General features: G+C 35.8%; 1 protein-coding gene across 5 annotated transcripts in view; it reads right to left on the minus strand.

Annotated features, from left to right (window-relative positions):
* Positions 1-25,908, minus strand: part of LOC128217129 (plexin A3-like) — a 124,908-nt gene extending 99,000 nt beyond the window's left edge. For 3 of the 5 annotated variants that reach the window (XM_052924038.1, XM_052924039.1, XM_052924031.1), the window contains exons 1-2: positions 25,492-25,908; positions 40-215 (exon numbers count right to left, since the gene is read on the minus strand). The gene's annotated coding sequence lies outside the window, so the exon portion shown is untranslated. Of the gene's footprint in view, positions 1-39; positions 216-25,480 lie in introns of all 5 variants that reach the window. The other 2 variants (XM_052924032.1, XM_052924033.1) reach the window with 2 other exon arrangements.
* Between the last annotated feature and the right edge of the window lie 601 nt (positions 25,909-26,509).

Genomic DNA, 26,509 nt, shown 5'->3' on the forward strand with positions numbered 1-26,509 from the left:
ATTTTGGGCAATGAAAACTTCTAACAATGTCGTATGTACCTCGTTCAGCAACTTTCGGTCCGTCTACGAGGTCTACGAGGTCTATTGATGTCAAGGCTTGCAGAAACGTTCTGTGCTGATTTTTCCTCAGTTTGGTGACTCAAATTGATGGAAGAACTTTGCTTGTGGTCAAGGGAATGATTTCTCATTGATTTCTTATTGAGAGGCTTCAACTTCTGAAATGAAAAAAGATTTAAGAATAATTATAATTCTCGACTTAGGAAAAGCATAGAATAACTCTAGTTCAAATAAGTTAATATTGTTCCAAAAATAACTCTGTTCATACTGATCTCCCAAGAGGCAAAAAAACATTTTGTTTCCGATGTGAAAAAACGAATATGTCATGACATTCATTATAACATTTCACCGAAATAGGCGGACATACATTTCCCAAAGTATCTGGCTTACATGTCAAGCTCTCAATAATTCAAGAGCTACACCACAAGAACTTGATCTGGTTTTGCAAACTCAACGATCTGGTTTCGAAAACCTGAAAACGTCATATTCATAACAAGGTATTCTTAATATGTCCCAGCTAGGGCAATTAAAAACTGCTCGTGATGTTAATCTAAAGAGTCCAGGCAGGGTTTTACAAAGACTTCAAGATAAGTAGTTCAACTCAGGAACTCACGATCCAGAAGAATCTTTAAGGGGGCTTTTCAGGACTCAAGTAGCCGAAGCATAAGATAGGTTTGTAGTCGGGTAAAGACTTCATTTACCACTCATGGGATTGTCAATAAAAAAAACATCAGATCTATAAAACTCTTAGGAAATAATGAACAGATGAATACATATTGTTTCCATCTAACATCTCTCGTCATTCACTGATCTTAATATACCCAGTTTACATGACAAATGTTACCCTCTAGGGCAAATTTACCCCAGGGGCAAATATTGGTCATATAAACGTGGCATAATTAAGCTTAATCCATACATTTTTGTTCAAACCTTAAACATTTTTGTGCCTCTGAAGCACCTGTGATTAAAGTGATTTTGATGAAGTTTCCCAGCTCCAGGATTGGGCATTAGCCAAACAAAACTGCAACACCTCTAAAATCCATGGGAGTTCAACAAGCTCCCCACCCCTTTCCTGGTGGGGCCAATCATTTATAGGTGCATTTGTCCATGATGATTATGAAACCACCCATCTTTTAAAGAAACCATGCTGTGTTAGTGATAAAAACAAAAAAATGCCTTTATTATATCCATGTGCAGGTTTAAATGGTTACGGAACTGTTGTGTGAGAGACATGGTTTCGTACACTTACATCTTCTTTAACGAGGATGATATCCATCATGTGGTGAGTCAGTTATATAACTGACATGACAGGGTGTGATCAAACACATTGACCAATTAATCAACTCCATGGACTGTATAACAACAAAGAAACTGAGATAGGTAGCAAACTAAATTTATTCTTTTTGCCACAGACAGACCCTGATAATTGTTTTACAGCAAAACCTTGCCTACCAACAGATCTAAGAATAAATCAATCAATAAATCAACGAAACATGGAATGATCCTTGCATAATGACCTCATGTATACAGTTTAGCAATGATCCTAATCAAAAGGTCATTTTCCAGAAAGCCACTCCATATAACCTGCCCCCATCCAATTTAATTCCAATTACTCCAACATAACATGCATGTAATCCCCTTGTCAGATGGTCCCTGATAGATCGGTCCCCTGGTCCTTGGCATCAACCCCGTTGCATTCAAATTGCTATTAGAGGCATGGCAATGAACGATTAGCTCAATGGTAAAATCAAACAAATACTTTAGTACAGTTTACTTACTAACTGTGGGGGGGGGGGGAGGGGGTTGTGGAAAAGTAATTGTGATATTAATAGCCTGCAGGAACATAGAAATGTATTGCTTGTTTCACCATGTCCAAAAGAGAAAACACTGCCCTAATTTGCTGATGACACTGCTGACCATTATAAACTTTGTACACATAAAACGCTGACAGAACACAGAAGGAAGACCCACAAGCTGTGAGGCTTGATGATACAGCAAGTATCTGTCCAATGCTTGTTTACAGCCTCTCTGTGCCAGATTCATTCACCAACAGTTCATGCCTTCTCAAACAGCAGTTAAAGAACTTGAGTGCCAGGAAAATGGTCATGCTGGTTTTGTCATGGGTTTCGTCTACAAACCTAATAGACAAACATGTAGAAAGTATAGTTGTAATTTATCTTAAGCTAAATTAGCCACATAACAAGTTGACAATAAAGGTGAAGGTCATACTCATAAGGACAGCAGCAGGAGCAACAACAGCTCGTCACTGTGAACCATGTCAGAAAACAATTTATACCAGGCAACTCTTTCAACAAGTAGAAGTTTGTGTGTGTGCATATTTTTCTAATTTTGTGCTGCAAAACTGCTTCATTAGAGGTGTTCCAACAAAAATGTCTGCAGCTGAATGTATCAATATAACTTCATTGTTTGATGCTTAATAATATTCTTGAAAGCTACTACTATTTCCACATGGTCAAAAAAGGGAACCTAGCTATGACAAAATTGAGTCTTAGTAATTAAAACCACGCAAGTTGTCATTAGAGTGAGACTGTGGTTTAGTGGTATTGGTGTCCGCCTCTCACCCAAGAGTTTTAGAGCTAGTGTTTGGCACCTGCAGGGTTATGTTCTCATAGCCTATCAAAATGGACACCAGTATTACTTTCTATCAAGGGAATGGACTCAAACATAATTCTTTAAGGGTCTATCATCTGTTTTCATCATCTCAAGCATTCAGAATAAGAATATTTCAACATGGTAAAGAGGAATACTTAAAATAAACACTCGCAGCAGTCTACCACAAAATAGTAAATATCATTCAAAGAAACAAGTTTTTCAACCCCAATATCTATCTTTCAAAGGATGATTTGTGTAGCTAGGCAGGTATACAGGTTTGTTGATTAATGAGACAATGTCATTTTCCTGTTCCAATATTCTCTCATCCACCACCTGTTTTGACAAGGTATTCCTGCTACTAAATGACTAGATTTCAAAACATAAGCAACTCAAGTGGATGTCAATGTTACTCCAAAACGTTTTTTTCTAAATTGTTTGAGGGCTTCACAGTTATATATTTGTAATATTAAGAGTTATTGGCCCTCAGCTAAGCTACACATGTTAGCTAAACATGCGCAAAAAAATGTCACTGGTAACATGTTTATTAAGTTCCATCTTGTGATTAATAGGCTATGGTGTATATATAATGAATGACTGCTGCTGCCCTAAAAAACTATAAGGCCATGGCAAGGACAACCAAGCAACTCCAAAGCCATGACAAGGACAACCAAGCATCTCCAAAGCCATGGCAAGGACAACCAAGCAACTCCAAAACCATGACAAGGACAACCAAGCATCTCCAAATCCATGGCAATGACTAACAAACAACTCCGAAGCCATGGCAATGACAACCAAACAAGTCCAAAGCCATGGCAAGGACAACCAAACAAGTCCATAAGCCATGGCAATGACAAAAAATCAACTCCAAAGCCATGACAATTTAACCAAACAAGTCCAAAGCCATGGCAATGACAACCAAACAACCCCAAAGCCATGACAATGACAACCAAACAACTCCAAAACCCTGGCAATGACAACCAAACAACCCCAAAGCCCTGGCAATGACAACCAAACTAGAAATGTGTCCATAGGACACGGATGCCCCCACTTCGATTTTTTGTCACAGAAAATAAGCCATAATGATTATTCAGGATAATCTGAGGGCCCTAACTCCTAAATGATAAAAGCGATTTCCATGGCTATCGAACTTGATCAAGATATTATGGTCACAAACATGTGTTAAAAGTTTGGTGAGGATTGGACAAACAGTTTTCAAGAATTAGATCGGAAACAATCTTCGGGACGTATTTTTCAAGTCTTTTTTTGCAAATAAAGGGCCGTAACTCCTAAATGACAAAAGCGATTTCCATGGCTATCGAACTTGATCAAGATATTATGGTCACAATCATGTATGTAAAGTTTGGTGAGGATTGGACACATACTTTTCAAGAATTAGATTGGAAACATATATTTTTGAAGTATTTTTGGCAAAAAAGGGCCGTAACTCCTAAATGACTAAAGCGATTTCCATGACTATCGAACTTGATCAAGATATTATGGTCACAAACATGTGTTTAAAGTTTGGTGAGGATTGGACAAACGGTTTTCAATAATTAGATCGGAAACAATCTTCGGGAATTTTTGGCAAAAAAGGGCCGTAACTCATAAATGACTAAAGCGATTTCCATGACTATCGAACTTGATCAAGATATTATGGTCACAAACATGTGTTTAAAGTTTGGTGAGGATTGGACAAACGGTTTTCAAGAATTAGATCGGAAACAATCTTCGGGACGTACGTACGTACGTACGTACAGACGTACGTACGGACAAGGGCAACCCTATATGCCGCCACTTTGTGGGGGCATAACAACCCCAAAGCCATGGCAATGACAACCAAACAACTCCAAAGCCACGGCAATGACAACCAAACAACTCCAAAGCCCTGGCAATGACAACCAAACAACCCCAAAGCCCTGGCAATGACAACCAAACAACTCCAAAGCCCTGGCAATGACAACCAAACAACTCCAAAGCCCTGGCAATAACAACCAAACAACTCCAAAGCCATGGCAATGACAACCAAACAACTCCAAAGCCACGGCAATGACAACCAAACAACTCCAAAGCCACGGCAATGACAACCAAACAACTCCAAAGCCATGGTTATGACAACCAAGCAACTCCAAAGCCATGGCAATGACAACCAAACAACTCCAAAGCCATGGCAATGACAACCAAACAACTCCAAAGCCATGGCAATGACAACCAAACAACTCCAAAGCCATGGCAAGGACTAATAAACAACTTCAAAGCCACGGCAATGACAACCAAACAACTCCAAAGCCACTGCAATGCCAACCAAACAACTCCAAAGCCATGGTTATGACAACCAAACAACTCCAAAGCCATGGCAAGGACAAATAAACAACTCCAAAGCCACGACAATGACAACCAAACAACTCCAAAGCCACGGCAATGACAACCAAACAACTCCAAAGCCATGGTTATGACAACCAAACAACTCCAAAGCCATGGCAATGACAACCAAACAACTCCAAAGCCATGGCAATGACAACCAAACAACTCCAAAGCCATGGCAATGACAACCAAACAACCCAAAGCCATGGTTATGACAACCAAACAACCCAAAGCCATGGCAATGACAACCATTAACATCAGCAAAATATATAATAATGCAGATTTAAACCATAATTCTTGTCAAGATTACTCCTCCTCCTCCTCCCCCTCTTCCTCTGCCTCTTCGAAAGATACTTAGCTATACAGGTTCGTTGATTAATGAGACAATCCTGGTCCATGTGCCAATATTCTCTAACCTACCAACACCTGTTATGATGAGGTATTCCTGGTTCTAAACACTAGATTTCAAAACAATTTCTCTTGGGGGCAAGATATTGAGTCTTCAGGTCTTTGAACTTTTAGAAATTGAAACAAAGGTGGGAAGGGTTGTTTTGTCTTTTAGAAAATGTTGTGTATACTAAGGGATAAAACAATGATCAACTATTGCCAAAAACTGATCTCATGATTGATTGGTACTAAGTTTCATTTGAATATCTCTTTCAAGAAAGGCCAAGTCACCAATAACACAAATTAACAATAACACCTGGACAAGTCTTTTGAAACCATGAATTGCTTTTTTGACAAAAGATGAGCTAAATACAAGAGCTTTTCTCTGTTGACCAAAGGGCATATAACTGTATAAAATTTAAGTAACAGTGATGGGCCTTGCTATTTTATATCCGCCATGATATAAACTGAAACCACTCATTGCAATTTAGCAATATTGGGACAATTGTTGAGAATTTTGTTAAAGTTAACAACATGAGAAATGGCAACATTGTTAACTTTTGAATGTGAAGAAGTTGGTGTTGTGCCTATATATTTGAATAAAACAAGTTTAGCTGGAAAAGGTTGTATCAAATCTTGGTAGAAATACTGCAGATTACCAGTGAATTCATTCAACTTCCAAAGCGATAAAGATTTGGAAGTTGACAACGATGACATTAATAAAGTTGTTAACTAATTTAACAAAGTTTTGAACAATCTGCCAATTGTGTTTATTTTCAGCAAACGACAAACCTTGATACTGGCAGCATTGTAACACTGTCAGGGTGACACTTAAAGGAACCTGATGAACTCATAAATTCTGTTTTATTTATTTTATCCAATACAAAAGCATTTCCCTTTTCCCAGTGTCAATGGCACAAACATTTCGGTTCAAAGTACACAACAATTACGCCATAATTAAGTAGTCCTCTCTAAGAGGGTTGCAACATTGATAAAGATCAAACAACATTGCCCTCATTAAGTAGAAAACATTGGGGGAAATATAGTAACCTCTTAGAATCTTACTGGTACACTTGAGTCTTTGAATGTAAAAATATTAATCACAGCAGTTATTATTATGTATCACAGAATGGCATTTCATGTCTGAAACTGAAGGAATTTGTTTAATGCTTTACGCCCTTGAATGACAATTTTTTTCATTAAGCACGTACTCTGTTGGGTTAACTATAATGGTTACATTTTCAAAGTGTTATAGATGCACTCTTACTCCCAAATAAGCAGTACCACAATGAAAACAAAATATTTTAATTTACCAAAAGGGATGAATAAATATTGAAAACAATGGTTCTTATGAAGAATACTGTGTTTAATTTTTTGTGCGTTTTCATATATATCAGTTATTAATATTTTCCATAAATGTGTTCAGTTGGTTGTTAAAGGTTTATCACTCATAATTTATGTTTGTTATTCATGAATGTAAACCAGTATGTAAGTGTCATCAAAATTGTTTACATCCAGCACCATAAATTGATAAACAAGAGCTAACACCAATGATTAAAATGTCTGTTGCAAATTTTCCATCAAGGGACAAAACTCAACGAATATTGAAGTCAGAGTTATGGGCCTTGTTGAATTTGTGTGTATTGTTATTTATTGTATATTCATTTTAATAAATTGAACAGCTTAAGAGTAAAACCACGCCCCCCCCCCCCCCCGGGGGTCTACCGGGGATAGCCAGCAGGGAAATGGGCTGTTTTTTTACCTTCCAGGTGGCCCTGCAGTGCCGGGTGTAAGCGGTGGATTTGTCTTTGTGCCAAAAATAGCGGGGAATGGGCTTTACCTAGGGTCCCTAGGGTGCGGGGCATTTGGCAGGGATTTTACCAGCAGTTTCTCCCCTGAAGGGTGGAGTTTACCCACGCTTGCCTGGACTGCAAGTCAAAGTCACCGCTATTCGCCTGACCTGGGGGGGTCGTGGTTTCAATTGACTGGTGCATTATATAAATATACATGCCAAAAATGAAATCTTAGAAAAACAGACAAACTAAAATACTTTTTTCAGTGGTTTTTTTGCACATTCATTAAGCACTGCAGATGTTGAACAGTTTTCAAAATTAAGTTTCACAAATTAAGGCAGAAAACCAAATCGAAAACTCAGTTGACTTCAGTGTTTTTGGTACTTAAAATTCCCTCAGCCATTATAAAACTTGTTTAAGGGCGTTTTTCCTGTTTCCGAAGCGACCGAAATTGAACGTGCATTGGTCAAAACGGTGTAACTGACTAAAAATGAAATTACGGATACAAAGTTTTTACGGCTACTTGATTAGAGAGCATTTTTCTTTTATAATTCTGTGATGTAATTTGGTTGAAGAAACCCAAAGGAATTTGTCAACGGCTTACGCATTTAATTTTGTCAATGAGTCATGAAATTTGTTCACGCAACTCTACCAAGGACAATTTCCAAATCAACAGAGAAATAATTATTCTATCCTTTTATTTCTTTTTAATCATGTTAAGGATTTTCGTTTAGACAAAGTTGTTGAAAACTTTTCAATCAACAACTAATTTTAACAATTGGCTCACTAATGATTTTTTTTTTTCGTTTTCTTTTCCTTTCATTTGTTCAGAATAAAACCCTGAATTTTATGCTTTTTACCCTTACAATAGCCACTTGTATTTATTATAAGGTACATCATTCATCATAAGGATGCGAAGATGTGTTAGTGCATTTAAGATATTATCGTTGAGATTATTTCTGTGTTTAATATTTATTTTATTTACTGGGAAAGGGCTTTCATGAGTTGTTTCTTTGGTCTTCCACTCAAATCCTTTACTTTGATATTGTATAATATGACCTTGCATTCTTTGTATTTTTCTTTCAATAATAAAATATCTTTTAATCCTTATATTTTTTTCCATGCAGTACATTTTTTAATAATACCACAATGACCCTATTTGATATATTAAAGAGAGGTAATAAAACTAAAGCTGTCACAGGAGTGACGAATACCCCCAAATGCCGCCTGGACACAGGAATGGCAAACCATTCCTTTGAAAAGAGGCCATAACTCCAAGGTTACTGCACACTGCATCTTCTTTTATCATGCATGTATTGTTTTATTTAAATCTGTTGAGTAATTTAGAAGTTACACTGCTGACAAGAAAAACTAGCCTTTCATGAGTTATCGTCTGGAAACCGTTTTTCTATTTTTAGTAACAGTGACCTTGACCTTGGCCCCACCAGCCCCAATATCGAACCTGACCTGTATTTTCTGATGTTACACCTGTGTACCAAAAATTGTTCAAATCTGTCAAGCCTTTCAGGAGTTATCGTCAGGAAACCGTTTTTCTATTTTTAGTAACAGTGACCTTGACCTTGGCCCCACCAGCCCCAATATCGAACTTGACCTGTATCTTCTGATGTTACACCTGTGTACCAAAAATCTTTCAAATCTGTCTAGCCTTTCATGAGTTATCGTCCGGAAACCATGAAAACCGACAGACCGACACACCGACAAGCTCACTCCTATATACCCCCTCAAACTTCGTTTGTGGGGGTAAAAAAAAACTTTTACTATGGTTATATAGTTACTTTATTAATTTGCTTTTTTAAATAACATAAAGCTTATCCGGTATATAAAAAGTTGCTTTCAGTGAAAAAATATTCAAACTTAACATTTCGTAACTTTTAAATGGAACTTAAGCGGCAATTTTTTTTTAATCAATGATTGACCTTAAATCAAAAAAGAAAACATAAACATTCATTAGACAATTTCTTACGAAGTTCATTCCCCCTGAATGCTTTATATAACTTTTTCTCATTAATGAATGCTTTCTGAGTTGCCAGGAGTAAGTTTATTAGCTATTATCTCTTATCCCTGCAAGCCAATGCACCATTAAACTTCACTGTTCCATTAGAAAAATGCATTATTATCCATCAAAATATTGCCGTATTTATAATCGACATCAGGCGTTTTATCCATCAAAATATTGCTGTATTTATAATCCTCATCAGACGTTTTATCCATCAAGATATTTCCGTGTTTATAATCCACATCCTTGTAAATCTTTTGTCATCAATCTTTTACCAAACAGAACAGTGCAATTATGTAAAATCTTTGCAATGAAAACATCTAGAGTTTCGGAAAATATGGCAGCCAGTGCAATATTCATAACAATAAATATTAATTTCCCACTTTGTGTCATATGTTTTGAAACCTCATCTTCTTGTTTACATTTAGTTCATGATGTTTTGGGAATTCGGAGAAATTTCCGGGCAAAATGCTTCCGTCTGCATCTGATCCTTGTTAACAAGAAGCTTTAAGAAAAGCTTTCATGAATCATTCATAGCCTCTAATCCAAAAAGTTCAAATTTCCCATACAAAATAATCTCTAAACTTGCTTCAAAGATTCCAGTAATGAAAACCATCTTAACGCTGGGATGAGGTCGATTAAAATTTCCAGAGACCAAAAACTTACATAATCTGTTAATTTACAATAAAACAGAAGCTTGATATTGGCACAATTAGCAGGCGCATGCGACTAAGGGCGGATTTAATGTTTTTTTGTCTCTTTTATCCTGGAATTACTTAAAAGACTTCCAGGAGTCTCATAACCTACTGCTTTAAAGACAAAGAGCACTGACAGTTTCTTTGACCTTGTAGCTCCTAAATTACTAACAGGTCTAGATTTCAGATTTGTCAAGGGAAATTTGATGTAAGAATTTCTAAGAGACTTGATAAGACTGTTCGCATACAAAACAGTCTACTCCTCTATGAGTCGATATTGTACCACACATATATTTGAAAGGTTTTCTTTATTTTCGTTCATTCATTATTTCTGATATCTGAGAACAGTTAGCATGCAGCTGGAAAAACTCTTACCCTGCTGATAAATTTAACAACGATATTCATGCACATATGCACACGCTGCTTTATTGAACACTGTCCTTGACAATATGGTACAAAACTTAATACCAAATACCCTTGTGCACAAAGATAGTGTATACAATATCAATAACTTGGGAAGTGGGTGCAAATACTATCATTAATATCAATTGGCTTTGGCTTATAATAACAGCTCTACCACTTGTCACAGATAGTCCTTTAAAAATTTTGGTCTTGCAAAATGCACCAGTTATATTCAGTTTTAAATTAAAGATAGTTCCATCATAAATTATTTTGGCGTCAGTTCATTGTCTGGTCACTGTCTGATCTCTGTCGGATCGCATTCGGGAGAATCGGGCCGCTGTCGGGACAGATTCGGTCGTTTTTTACCATGACAAAGATACAAATCGGATCAGAATTGGATTGAGAACGGGATAATCGGGACGAATTGTGATGGAAACGGCTGGATCAGGATGCCTCCTGAACAATATCTGATTGCTGTCGTGATTAAATAAATGTTTTTACAAATTTTAATAAAAGTTTGAATTTCCAGCCACGAATCACAGGAGCTTGATCAGACTTTTGACACATTTTAATCGAGAATGGTCCTATCAAGGACGGCAGTAAAAATCCTGAATGTGTGACTTAGGCTTAAGACCACAATTTTTTTTTATATAATCAAACAGCTGAAAAGAAATATGACTTTTGCATTTTATTACACAAAATAAAACTGCCAATTTCCAAAATAAATTTGAAAAAAAATACCAAAGTGGCAACATTATCTCCCCACCCAGAAACATACACCGCTCAATCTGATATGCAATTTATAGGTTTTGCTTTTTTGGCAATCAATGCTACACTGTTTCCAACATTGACCTGATTTTCAAGATTACTGCTTCCTATATTTTTTTGGTTGATAATGACAGAATAATGTAGCTGAGCAGTGAAAAGTCTGAGTTCTGGCAAATTTCTATCAACGGCAGACACAAAATATCTACCATAAGATATACACATATCATCATGTCTATGTTATAAAGATAACCCAACAATTTCTTCCAGTTATAACCTCAGTAAATCACTATATTTTTTGCACCAATTGATTGCACTGTGGTCGGGGGAAAAACGTATCTTTAACACCTTTCGGTACGCGAGGTATACAAAGTATTCCTGCAATTCTCCCAACTCTTGGCTTTGACATTCATAGCGTTGCCATGTTATTATACTACCCCTTCACCAGGGTTCTCAATAACTTACCGAGTTAACAGTTTTGGTTGAACCATCTCGAATAGTAAGGTAACCGACCAGTCTAACTACTTACTTTACTTAAAACTCACTTATTTTTCCAAATATGAACCGGCCCAATCACCATTTGTACTGTCCATTTTAGCTGGCAGTTGGTTTTTCTTGATAACTTTGCTACACATAGAAAACAGAACTCAAGTTTAACAAATATAAGACAATATCTATTCCCTTTACAAGTTATACAGGATAAAGCATAGACATATTTTGAAAACCTTCCAAATGTATAATCGAAAAATCACAATAAATTTCCATGAAATTTTATCTCAAAGTATGCAAAAATGTATAGCACAAAGGCAGTTTATGTTAAAATAATGCAGGAAAATCACAAAACCACAAAGATCCCCCCAGGATGTCTCACTATCACCAAGCATTCATCTTAATTAGAAAGTTGTTATAAGCAATTTCCAAGCTCTTCAACCCAGGTAACAATGTTTACGAACAAGTACACTCTTGTGTCAAAATGAAAAATACAAATATTTATCTCTTCTCGAAAAGCGCACCTGGCCATGCATGTGGATTCTTCTTTGATCTTCTGAGAATCTGGTAACAAAGTGAAATTCAACAAAGATGATTCTTTGCCAAAAAATTTTTTTTAAACTCTGCTTTGTCAGGATTTAAGCCATCCGAAACATCAGATTAGATTTTATCAAAATTAACCTAATCAACCAATGGGTCTATTTCATAATAATATTATTTTTTTCACTGCCTTTTTCATATTATTTTGTTTTGCTGATAAGCCCTAAATAAGATTTCTTTATATATTGTTAATTTCATTAGAATATAGCATTATATAAGAGAAGAAAAGATCAAATTCAATATTATCAACCAAAAGATTCAATCATTACCAACCCACGTTTTGTTCACTCAGTTTAGTGCCATTTTAATGTCAATGTACTTTTTGCTGATAAGCCTGCCAAAAAAACTTTCCTCATAATTATTTTCCACTTCATCTGGATTCAACATATAGAAGATCAGATCAGATCAAATTAAATCTAATAAACAAGAAAGTCTTCAATCATTATACAAACAGTGCCATTTTTACTTCATTATGTTTTACTGATAAGCCCCCAAAAAACTCTATGTTTCACACTCATTTGGGTTCTACCTGATGGAAACGATTATTTCTGATAAAATCTTATCAGCCAAGGGGTCTTCAATCATTACAAACTTTTTTTGTTCCATTTTTAGTGCTATTTTAACGTCAATGTTTTTTGTTGATAAGCCATGTCGCAGCCAATTGTGCCAGTACTCAACCATTTAAATAAAAGATCAGATCAACTATTCTAATTAATCATAGGTTCCACTGTCATTTGTTTCACTCATTTTTGCTCACACTTTCCAGTACCATTTTCATGTCAATATGTTTTACTGATAAGCCCAACATATTTAATCCATCACTCATGACTCTAGTGGAATTAAGCTTAGGTCTTCAGCCTTTTGAGAAAAACCATATGTCATTATCAACACAAAGCAGTAATTCCAAGACCCACATTTAGCTTATAATAAGACCATCATTCTGGAATTATTGAAACAATAACACTTGAACCGGGGTGGCTCGAACTCGCTAAGCTCGATTTCCTCGTTGGCTAGAACTGGATAAATATAAGCATTTTCTGGCTTGAATCTCCTAAGGCTCAAGGTATTTTCGCAGCTTCCTGGGAGTTTGAGTCGAAGGGGTTTGAGTGTAATTGTTAAAATGATGCAGCCTACATAAGGCTCATCAGTTATTCTTGTTTTGTCTGTAAATAGGCAGCAATTTTGGCTGTCAATGGTCAAAGGTAAGCCAGTGGTACTCAAAATTTACACTGTTAAACTGAATTCTGTATACAACAGTTTGACATATCATTGCATGGATCACGAGTCACCCATTCTTCTATATAAAGTACCTGTTTTTTTTATATACAATAGATGTAATGCACCACCCTTTGATTAGTTGTTTAGTAAACATCTCTATTTAAGCTTTGATCAAAATCAGGGGCAGGCCAGGGTCCAGGTTCAATAAAGATTGTTTCGTTGAAGATCGTAAGGCGTAACCTTTTTTTGACATAAAGGGTGTTACGCGTGTACCTGAGCACGCTTATGCAGGGTAAAGTTTACTACTATGATATCTTATTGAAAAAGGGTCCTGTATTGCACATAACTTGAGGGTGTAAGGCTTGCAGTGCATCTTGAGGCATACGCGCCCTTTCTCCCCACCCCCTTAAAATATTTACTTTGAATGTGATATTTTGGTGTTGTGGGTCCTCCCCAAGGAATCTTTTTGGATAATAGTGAATCAAAATTGTGAGTTGCATATTTTTTCTGCATATTTTGGACAATATTAGAGTTGCGCGCGAAGGGCACTCGGTCCCCTGAACCCACTAACTTTTAAAGTGCAAATTTTATGTCAAAACAAACAATTAGTCTTCATTTTCTGCCTGTCTCATACTACCTAGATTAGTTTTATAACTTAAGTCGACTTCCCATGGGGAAACAAAGAATGTTCCTTCAAAAATGACAAAACATGAAAACAGGAGTAAATTGAAGGATGTTATTCTAATACATAACCTGCCGAGACTGACGAGACTTGACAATTTGGGCTGAACTGAATAATGCAGAACAGTCCCATGTGACCAAAGATAAATAATTAAAGTGCAATTCATTCATCTTGCGATTGCTTAACGTAACAATATTTACAGGTCTTTTAGTTCACAAAAGCAAAGAAATAAAGTAGAAAAGAAGTTTAATGGACCATTCTGGCACCTAGTTTAACATTTTTGTCTGTTTTTTCAGTGTATATATTTTGAGGTTGACAACGGAACTTTTTTTTGTGTCATTCTAAGAAAATTCTACACAATTTTTCAGCTCCACTTCCATCTTTTGAGCACTTATCTATTCATAATATACTAGCAGAATATAAAGAAACTGTGCATGCAAAAATACTGGTTCTAAAATACCGTAAATGTCCTATTGGAAGCAAAACTCACACAGCATAACATCAGCACCATTTGCTTAAAATGCACCTGCTAAGGCTGCTTACATCATGCATATAAACCCATACCCTATAGTATAATTAAGGTAACACAATCTCTATGTAGATAATAAAGCTAAACACTTCTTATTCTTGCAGAAAGTTGATTATTTATATATTGGAAACTCACAGGCTTTTAACACAACCTACCGTCGGGGTGCTGGGTATTTGTGAAAAACATAAGTCGGTATTACATTTTCATGACTCTATACACGACTGATTATCAAATTAAGCAGATTTTAAGAAGTTTGCTGATTGGAGGAAAATGGTTCTTTTGAGCGCACAGAGTTCTTAAAAGGACGTGTGCCTAGGGTGTCTTATAGGACATTTATGGTAACCCCAGAACTAGCATTTATTAAAAACAAATTTACTTTAAGAAATGTAACATGCTTTGAGGGAGTAGTACCTCTCTGTATTTAAGTTACATTTTATTTGTCATATTATTAAGGTAAACATCATATAATCATCAAATGACATGAAATCATTAGGCAGTTTTAGTATTATGCACATTCTTCTTTTCTTCGCTAGTATTAAATCAGATATGATATGATTGATCGAGAGTTCAAACAATTTAGCATTGACCTCATGTTTGTGCCACAGTGTGAGAAAATGTGCAGTCAGGCCTTAAATGTGACTGTGTCACCCAGTGACATTTGAAAGACAATTTAAGCTGAACAACTTTTACTCTTTTGTATAACAAAGATTTTTTCCTATTTTTTTTCAAATAGTTTAACACTTCAACTAGATAATGTCTTAATTGCTCTCAAAAATCCAGCACTTCAGTTGCCTGGAGAACCAAGTCAGCCCTTTAACAAAGACCCAACACTGTGGCAGATGTAATGAGCAAGGAGTTAATTACCAGCTGTTGAGTTGGAAAATGGGATTTCAGGGGCATGCAAGGGGCTCTGATGATCCTGCTGTGACCCCTTGGGGTTATTCCTAATCCATCACTGTCAACCACCAACACAGTACAACACTCATACATGTACATGTAATCCTCAAGATTTAAGGCTAAAGAAAAAAATATCTGATTCTCATTCATTTTTTTGTAATTGTAAATTAAGTTTGTCTGTGTCAATTCCTTTAAAAAAATAAATAAGTGAACCATTTCATGACACAGTTTTCTTGTTTGTTTTACTTTTTCTTGCAAGGACTATTTCTTCTTGGCACATTAGGGTTGGGTGGAAGAGGGGGTCAGCAGGGGCTGAGACCCCAAGGATTATTTTCTTTGGCCTAAATGGGGTTGAGTAATAATTATAATGAGTTGTCATGAAGAAAAAGTCCAATTCATCATAGTTTATAATGAGACTTTTCTCCAAGGAAATGTACACTGATTATCAAACCAATTTATTAATTCCATGCAACCATTGTGTTGCCTTAGATTTTGTAAGTCCGGGAGCATGAAATTTCATTCTGATACTGATGCTAATGACACCATACTTAAATGATGACAATACTACAGCAACAAAAGATATGAGAATACTTTGAAACCAAAGGTAGTACAATACCTCAACACCAAGGCCAGGACAAAACCTCAACACCAACCTCAACACCAATGCTAGGACAATACCTCAACACCAACCTCAACACCAATGCTAGGACAATACCTCAACACCAATGCTAGGAAAATACCTCAACACCAACCTCAACACCAATGCTAGGACAATACCTCAACACCAATGCTAGAACAATACCTCAACACCAATGATAGGACAATACCTCAACACCAATGCTAGGACAATACTTCAACACCAATGCTAGGACAAAACCTCAACACCAATGCTAGGACAAAACCTCAACACCAATGCTAGGACAATACCTCAACACCAACCTCAACACCAATGCTAGGACAATACCTCAAAACCAATGCTAGGACAATACCTCAACACCAATGATAGGACAATACTTCAACACCAACCTCAACACCAATGCTAGGACAATACTTCAACACCAACCTCAACACCAATGCTAGGACAATACTTCAACACCAACCTCAACACCAAGGCTAGGACAATACCTCAACACCAACCTCAACACCAATGATAGGACAATACTTCAACACCAACCTCAACACCAAGGCTAGGACAATACCTCAACACCATTGCTAGGACAATACTTCAACACCAACCTCAACACCAAGGCTAGGACAATACCTCAACACCAACCTCAACACCAATGCTAGGACAATACTTCAACACCAACCTCAACACCAATGCTAGGACAATACCTCAACACCAATGCTAGGACAATACCTCAACACCAATGCTAGGACAATACCTCAACACCAACCTCAACACCAATGCTAGGACAATACCTCAACACCAATGCTAGGACAAAACCTCAACACCAATGCTAGGACAATACCTCAACACCAACCTCAACACCAATGCTAGGACAATACTTCAACACCAACCTCAACACCAAGGCTAGGACAATACCTCAACACCAACCTCAACACCAATGATAGGACAATACTTCAACACCAACCTCAACACCAAGGCTAGGACAATACCTCAACACCATTGCTAGGACAATACTTCAACACCAACCTCAACACCAAGGCTAGGACAATACCTCAACACCAACCTCAACACCAATGCTAGGACAATACTTCAACACCAACCTCAACACCAATGCTAGGACAATACCTCAACACCAATGCTAGGACAATACCTCAACACCAATGCTAGGACAATACCTCAACACCAACCTCAACACCAATGCTAGGACAATACCTCAACACCAATGCTAGGACAAAACCTCAACACCAATGCTAGGACAATACCTCAACACCAATGCTAGGACAATATCTCAACACCAATGCTAGGACAATACCTCAACACCAATGCTAGGACAAAACCTCAACACCAATGCTAGGACAATACCTCAATACCAATGATAGGACAATACCTCAACACCAATGATAGGACAATACCTCAACACCAAGGCTTTGACAAAACCTCAACACCAAGGCTAGGACAATACCTCAACACCAATGCTAGGACAATACCTCAATTCCAAGGCTAGGACAATACCTCGACACCAATGCTAGGACAATACCTTGACACCAAGGCTAGGACAATACCTTGACACCAAGGCTAGGACAATACCTCAACACCAATGCTAGGACAATTCCTCAATTCCAAAGCCAGGACAATACCTCAACATCAATACTAGGACAATACCTCAACACCAATGCTAGGACAATACCTCAATTCCAAAGCTAGGACAATACCTCAATTCCAAAGCTAGGACAATACCTCAACATCAATACTAGGACAATACCTCAACACCAATGCTAGGACAATACCTCAATTCCAAAGCTAGGACAATACCTCAACATCAATGCTAGGACAATACCTCAACACCAATGCTAGGACAATACCTCAATTCCAATGCTAGGACAATACCTCAACACCAATGCTAGGACAATACCTTGACACCAAGGCTAGGACAATACCTCAATTCCAAGGCTAGGACAATACCTAAACATCAATGCTAGGACAATACCTCAACATCAATGCTTGGACAATACTTTGACACCAAGGCTAGGACAATACCTCAACATCAATGCTAGGACAATACCTCAACACCAATGCTAGGACTATACCTCAATTCCAATGCTAGGACAATACCTCAATTTCAAAGCTAGGACAATACCTCAACATCAATGCTAGGACAATACCTCAACACCAATGCTAGGACAATACCTCAATTCCAAAGCTAGGACAATACCTCAACACCAATGCTAGGCCAATACCTCAACACAAAAGCTTTGACAAAACCTCAACACCAAGGCTAGGACAATACCTCAATTCCAATGCTTGGACAATACCTCAATTCCAATGCTAGGACAATACTTCAACACCAATGCTAGGACAATACCTCAACACCAAGGCTTTGACCAAACCTCAACACCAAACTAGGACAATACCTCAATTCCAATGCTTGGACAATACCTCAACACCAATGCTTGGACAATACCTCGACACCAATGCTAGGACAATACCTCAACACCAATGCTAGGACAATACCTCAACACCAAGGCTTTGACAAAACCTCAACACCAAACTAGGACAATACCTCAATTCCAATGCTTGGACAATACTTCAATTCCAATGCTTGGACAATACCTCGACACCAATGCTTGGACAATACTGTCTACACTAAGGCTAGGAAAATACCTCAACACCAAGGCTAGGACAAAACCTCAACAACAAGGCTTGGACAATATAACCAAGGCTTAGGATAACACCATCAAGGCCAAGGCTAATATAAAACCACAAGGCTATTATATTACCAAAACACCAAGGCTGTGAGTCATTGCCTCAAAATCAAGGCCATGTTCATTTCAACCATCTGAACCAAAAAACAAAAGCTATCTTTATGCAATGTCGTTTTTCGACAATAACCTGGAGATTTTTTCATTCCAAACAACATTATAAATATGCAAACAATATTCGGTGAGAAATTTTAACTGTCGTGTTAATGCATTTGTTTTCCAAAACCAGTATGGAGTGTTTTCAGCGGCCTCAGAAATAAGGTACTTTTAAATGACGTTTCCATTAAAACCACGGGCTATTATTGATGATAATTCCAGACAAAAAATCTAAATAAACCAATCATTTAAAACACATCATCTAAACACATCCAGCAGAGATTCTGAAAATGTTCACAATATAACTGCATGCCTCTGAGAGGATTATTTGACTTCAAATACTTGAGTCTACATTTATCCACTACGGCTGTAATGTCATGTTTTTAAGAAGATACTTAAGTCTGTCATGTTTTTCGAGGTGGAACCACTTATTTTTCAATTGCTTCAATTTTCTAGGAGTGTCAAGAAAAATACTTGTAACAGAGATTAATTCATGAATCAGTTATAATTTAAGCCAGGCTTTCGTTCATGGAAAAGTGGTCACATGAGCCGCCCATTTTTTAACATCCCTGTTATTAAACATAAAGCGTAAATATGCGTATCAATGGGAAAATGGATTGAAGTATAAAAAGGCTTATCAACAATAAGATAATATAGATTGAACAGTAAAAGGCGTTTCTTTGAGGCTATATAGAGTGAGGAGTAAAAAGGCGTTTCTACATGTACATGTATGATTATAAATCAAGAATTATTAAAACAAGAGTTATGGGCCTTTCTGTAGATTTTGTCTCTGGCAACATTTATACCAAGTTTCATTTCAATGGTCATAAATATTTCCAACAGTTTTCAAAGATTCAACAATATTCAAGTTCTTCACAATGATGCAAAGACCGCTGCCGCCAATGACAACGACAACATGGCAATGACTATAATTTCGTTGAAAAGCTCAAATTCACTCATAATGCTTTGTACATTGAAGCGTTTCAACAAAACATTATTTTGAATTTCAATTTTTCAAATCTAGAACTAAAATGGTTATAAAAGCCATGTGCAAACACTCTGTTTCCAAAAACTTCTCAATCAGCAGCACAAAGAAGCTTGTTTTTCCTTAATAAAGCCCCTGTGAACACAGATCAAATACATCATTTTTTGCACATGTTTCTCAGAAAGGAAGCATTGTCCTAAAAAAAATGATTACCAGATCATTTTTGTGAAATAAAATAGATTTCAATATTTAAAACCATATTGTTTGCATCCAAAACCATTATACGATCTGCAAAAGGAAATAAAATACAATTGTCATGTAACATCACCTCTGCTTAATGTTAAACAAAAAAATCAGGGGAAAAAATACCCCTTCTCTGTTGAAATTTATTGTTATGCAAACAAATGGGAACACTTAATGTCGACCCATGTTTATCTTTTCTCCTGAACTTTGTTTAAGCATGAAAGAGAGACGTTGCGGAACTTTAAGATACATGGAACACCTTGCATTATATTTAGTTATATTTCTATCATCGCCTTTTGTAAGCAAAACTCCAAAGAATAAGCTAGTATCAAAGATTTAAAACTAATTTTCAAAGAGGAGTAACTGCTGTGTCCTTACATTAAAAGGTAGTACCAGACACTCCAAATGTTGTCTGCTGCAATTTTCAAATTGCAAAAAACAAACTACACACCTTATTGCCTTGGAAATTTTGGTCATAGAACACATGAGGAGTCAGCCATTACTGAAATGATTCAACACTATTTTCTGTCAAAAGATCACACCACACTATATTTTGATGTGTGGAATGCCAAAAATGATGGTTGTTTGTCACCGCATAACAAGACACACAATGGCTATTTTCAACACATTAGACTTATGCTAAGTGGCTATATCCAACACATTAGACATATGCAAAGTGGCAATATCCAACACATCAGACATACGATCACATACTCCCCCATTCCAACATCACATTTCTATCATAGTTGATTGTGAACGATTACGCTCTTATCTCAGCCTCCAATTACCCAAGGTGTCTTATCATAAGCCAACATCTTCCCTCATGAAACTTGTAGACAAATCTTTCTATAAACATTTATGTCAAGATGGATGTTGCTTTCAGATGTCAGTAACCTGTTCTCATATATTCCAAGCTGAGAATTTAACAACTTTTTTAATACTTTGAAAAATAATGCTTCACACTTTTCTTAAATTTTGCAAATTCCGAATTCACTGACAGAGAAATAAAAATTGAGACAGAAATAAATAAATGTATATTCAGGTAGAAAATTATTTAAATTGCCAATGATTCTCAATTCCTTATTAACAACAAGGTCAACCAAATAGTAAAAGAAATTAAATATCTAATCCAGCAAAAAAAAGTGGGGCATTTTAAATTTCCTCCTGAAATTTTCAATTCTAGCAGTAAACGATTCACTAAATTATTCAACAACAATTATTTTAATAGCAACATAAAAAAATATTCTAATTATCATTATATTTAATTACATCGAAAATTTAAAGATTATAGAAACATAAAGCCATAATCTTAATATAAGTTAAAGCTGTTTTCTTGAAAATCTAAGGAATTTTAAGGTGTATTCCCCAAAGTGTTCCCGAGTTCATTAGAAAATAATCTGCATGTGATCTTTTACTAATCTTTATGACATCTTTGGATGATAGAAATTGCAGTACTTCCGTCAATAAAGCGCTTTTGCAATAATTACGTAAGACAGACACATTCTGGAAATTCAAAGCCCAGAAATATTGGTTAATCAGTAGTTAAATCCTAATGCATATTTCACGAACTTTGTTAACCATTTTTTTAATTAAGTGTAACCCTAGGGGGCCTCCCCCCCTCCCCCCATCGACACCTTGCATACTGAATTAACTGTTTTAATTGTCTACCAAAATTGTTCTTTAAATAAAAATCATAAATCAAAATTTTGAAAGCCATGTTCCGAAAACTGCCAAGCGTACAACTTTCTTTATAACCGAGTACTCCATTTTTTAAATCCCCAAAATAATACACGCTCTGTGAGGGACCATTTCCAGAGACATTAAACATAAAGACAAATTGGCTGCCACTTCAAATGCAGATTTTACAAATTTAATATTCTTAGTAAGTCTAGCTGCATCAGCTGTCTGCCTAGCCTCACCCTCCACCTTGTTCATCAAATTAGCAGGACGCTTGTTGCCATTCAACCAGTCAATTGAACAATAAAATATTTTATTACATCAGTAAATAATACCACATGGTCGTTTAATCCAATGGCTTAATAGTTGACCACCCTTTACAAACAACCTCTAACAAGTGACCAGACCTGGCCCCAATTTCTCGAAACTTCTTAAGTTCCTTATAACAGGATTAAGCTAATCTCATTATTTTCGTTGTTCTATAAAATGTGTTATATTTACTTCTTCAATTTTTTTTTGAAATTATGTAGGAAAAATCTGTATGATTTTCAGAATAAACCATTTTTCATTTATCAAAATCCATTTTCAGTATGTATTTTAGCTAATTGAAATAAGCGACTTAAGCCTGTTAAGCTTAAGAAGTTTCGAGAAATTGGGGCCAGGGTTTGTATTCAATATTCAAAGTCTTAATTGGATCTAAGAACGATGTAGCTAATCGGATTACTTGTTATTAATAACTGACCGATAGTGTGAATAAAGTCAATGATGTATGACCATAAGATTAACTTAAGTTGTATATTAAATACCACCCCAGGGCTTGGCTTAATTTAAGACTCCTTAATATAATGCAAATCATGTTAATTTCTTTAGTAACTGTCATCTTTGTCATCACTTGGCAAGGTGTTTCGGTTAATCCATTCTGCAAATGCAAACATGTGCTTTTATTTATTGATAAAATATAATCCTGTTATTGGTTAACTGATTTTTGACTGACAACTGATGACTGCTCAAATCTATTACAAGTAATCGAGGACATTTTTTTTCAGGATTCTACCACTGTCATTTCATTGCATTCAAAGCCAGAGACTTTTGTAGCACAGCTATCAGGAACATTTTGTGACCTTTTTCAATCATACCCAAGGTACAATGCCATAAAACATAAAAAGGGAGTTCACTTTGAACTTTCCAATGACAAATCCGTTACAATTTCACCCTTCGTTACTTTCTGGTCGGAACATTTTATAAGCCGATGGCACTTATCTTTTGCGCTATTCTTATCACGTTACACCGGTTATTTCTTTCGTCCCCAATCAATAACGCTCTCAGAAAAAATCGCTTACTTTTCACTCTTTGCAAACATGGTAATCCGGCATGGGCAGCCAAAGAACGACTTAAGAGGAAATTAATATTTGTGTCGCTCATTGCTGTTGTTTAGAGCATGCCAAAGGTTCAAAGAGCCATTTTCCTCTCTCTTCAACGCTCTATGATACAAATGCTTGGTTGGCTCGACAGGCTATTTAAAGCATGAGACAGCTTCAAAGAGCTTTAAATTTATTTTTCCCTCTCTCTCTCTAATATATTTGGGTTGTTTAACTGGCTCCTAAATGCATGTTAAAGCTTTAAAGAGCTTTAAGTTTACTTCTCTCTCTCTCTCTCTCTCTCTCTCTCTCTCTCTCTCTTTCTCTCTCTCTCTCTCTCTCTCTAATATATTTGGGTTGTTCAACTGGCTCCTTAATGCATGTGAAAGCTTCAAAGAGATTTAAATTCTATTTTTCTCTCTCTCTTTCTCTCTCTCTGATAGATTTTGGTTGTTCAACTGGTTCCTTAATGCATGTGAAAGCTTCAAAGAGCGTTAAATTATTTTTTTCTCATTTTCTCTCTGATAGATTTGGATTGCTCAACTTGCAACTTAAAAGCATGTGAAAGCTTCGAAGAGCTTTTAATTATTTTTTTTCTCTCTCTCTCTCTGATAGATTTGGATTGCTCAACAGTGAGTGGCAACTTAAAAGCATGTGAAAGCTTCAAAGAGCTTTTGAAATTAAATTAAAATTAAATTAAATAGACTTTCTCTCTCTCAACTACAATTGGGTCCTGAAATGGGCTACATAAAGAAAACAATTGGTAAAAAGCTTCTTTTCCCTCTAAGATAGATTTGGGTCACTTAACAGGCGACTTAAAGCAGCTTGTGCCAGGTAGAGAGCTTTTTTTGTCTCAAAGATACATTTGGGTCGCTAAAAAACAGGCTACTTACAGCAAGCAAATGGTTAACAGCTTTTTCTCTCTCTAAGAAGCATTTGGGTCGCTAAATAGGCTACTTTAAAAAAGGTGCAAATAATGGTAAAAAGAGCTCTTTTTTTCTCTCGCAATGATATATTGAATTGCTCAAGAATGCAGATGCTGCAAACACCTGATTTTTTTCTTTCCATCTATCTATCTCATTCTCCAAGGTAGCGAGTTAATGTAATAATGACAATATAACTTACTTATACCAGAAACCTCGAAAACAGCTTTGGGGCATTCGCCTCCAGTTAAGTCATTTCACACGGAGACAGACAAGCAATTTTCTAGTCGTATTTTCCTGGACAAGAAATACATGGGAAACGCTTCTTATTTGACTGTATTTATTCCATCAAAATTTTGTCAACATTTCAGGGTTTTCAGTATAAAAAGATGGTTTTTCCGCATAATTATATTAAAAACTAATGCACTTACTTTATCATTTGGAACCATTACAAACCAGGGTAGAAGACAATTTTGGTTTCATTTTTGCGGGTATTTTAAGAACTGGCAACATTTATGCCAAACTCTTAATTTAAAAGATTAAAATAATTTAATTATTCAAGTTTCCATACAAATCAACACAAAACTTATTCAATACCGAATAATAATGTCTGAGTTTTCTGAAATGCATGTCATAAAATATTTACGAGCAAACATATACAATTTCCCTAACATAGTCATACGACCCTCTGATGCGGAATAGATAGTCCGTAATTAATTGATTTAACCACAATAATGATTAGGCCAATCGATTCTAATTCCATCCACAATAGCCGCAATTCGCAGCTACTCTGAATAATCACATAAAAATAATTACATCTCCTTATGCGTTAATGGTAAATTAATGTATTTATTGTGGTCCTATTTTTTTTATAATTCAATCTATCAATTTTCCCATAAAAGTAATTCTGAGACTTTTTTGTTAATGCTTAACACTTAAAAAAACACATAGAAAATTGAGAAAAATTATTTCAAGTTTGTTTTAACATTTCAAAAGAGATTTGAAACCATTTTATCATGCTCAAGATTAAAACTATTTATCGCATTATGAAATACACTTTTTTACATAAATATCTATAGTTTTTGTTGTTGTTGTTGTTTTTTATAACACCTATACATAACCATGAAATGTTTTGCTCAAACATTCATTGATATTAAATTTAAAATTAAAAGGATTTGTTTATACTGCCGCTAATAAAAAACTCATAAAAAGCGTCATTCAATCTTTTATAAATTTAACCATAACTGCTATGTGATTCAATTAATGTTTATTTTATCACTTAAAAATAAGCACTTAAACTTACTTACGACTTACGTTACATCCAATTGACAACTTCTCAGCGTCCCATTTACTTCGATACTCTTTTATAGACCATAATCCTTTAGCATTTCAAAAGAACTTTAATCGAATCGCTATAATTATTTCTCCTCTCGATGTAATCTAACCATCCACTTTACTCCAAAAACCTCATAACTTTTGTCCTAAAAGATCAAGGTTGCACAAAAACGTCACCTGTCGTAACAGACACATTTATATATCACAGCAACTGGATCCTTTAAGACACTGCAATATTTTCAAATTTTTCTACCGACTCAATTTTTTCCACAAAAAACAAAATTGCAAGTCAAATAGTTTACACAATTTTAACGTGTCATGTAAAAAGGAAACACAATACAAAATGTAAACACTGTAGTGTTTATTTGGGCTCGCTATCGCATCCCTTGCAAGATGTCGCTCCTGTGAAATCCACTCAGTGACTGAAGGAGAGGAGAAAAAGATGCAGGAGGGAAAAACCAATATGCTATCTAGCTTTAAAATAGACTGGTTACCTTCATCAGAAATCCAGCAGTGTCCAGTCTATGAAGGTAATTGGTACCCAGAACTGGGTCTGAAAATAAATATTACATATTTTGAGGGGTCATTAAATAATTCCAATATTAAAGAAATAAAAAGATTTTTTTCTAGAATGTCCAATAAAACAACTGTGCTACTAAAATTTGAGATTAGCTAAAATTAAGATAAAAAAAAATGGAATACATTCTAATAAGAATGCATTATTGTACATGTGTGGACTTAATTGTTTCGTAATATAATAGATATTGTAGAGCTACAATATTGCTTTTAAACAGACTGGTTACAACTGTTTACCCTCAAGTTATCAAAATATTTAAGTAAAACCAGTCTGCAGAGGTTTTTATTGGTCTGAAAATGTATATTTTTTCAGCATTTTGAGATTAAACTTCTATGAAAAAGATTGAAGCCAGTTAAATGCTTCAATAAATTAATCGATCAGAACATGTTCTTCAAACTTGGAACTTGTAGTTTTAGAACT

Source organism: Mya arenaria, chromosome 14 (assembly GCF_026914265.1).
Source record: "Mya arenaria isolate MELC-2E11 chromosome 14, ASM2691426v1".
Lineage (NCBI taxonomy): Eukaryota > Metazoa > Mollusca > Bivalvia > Myida > Myidae > Mya > Mya arenaria.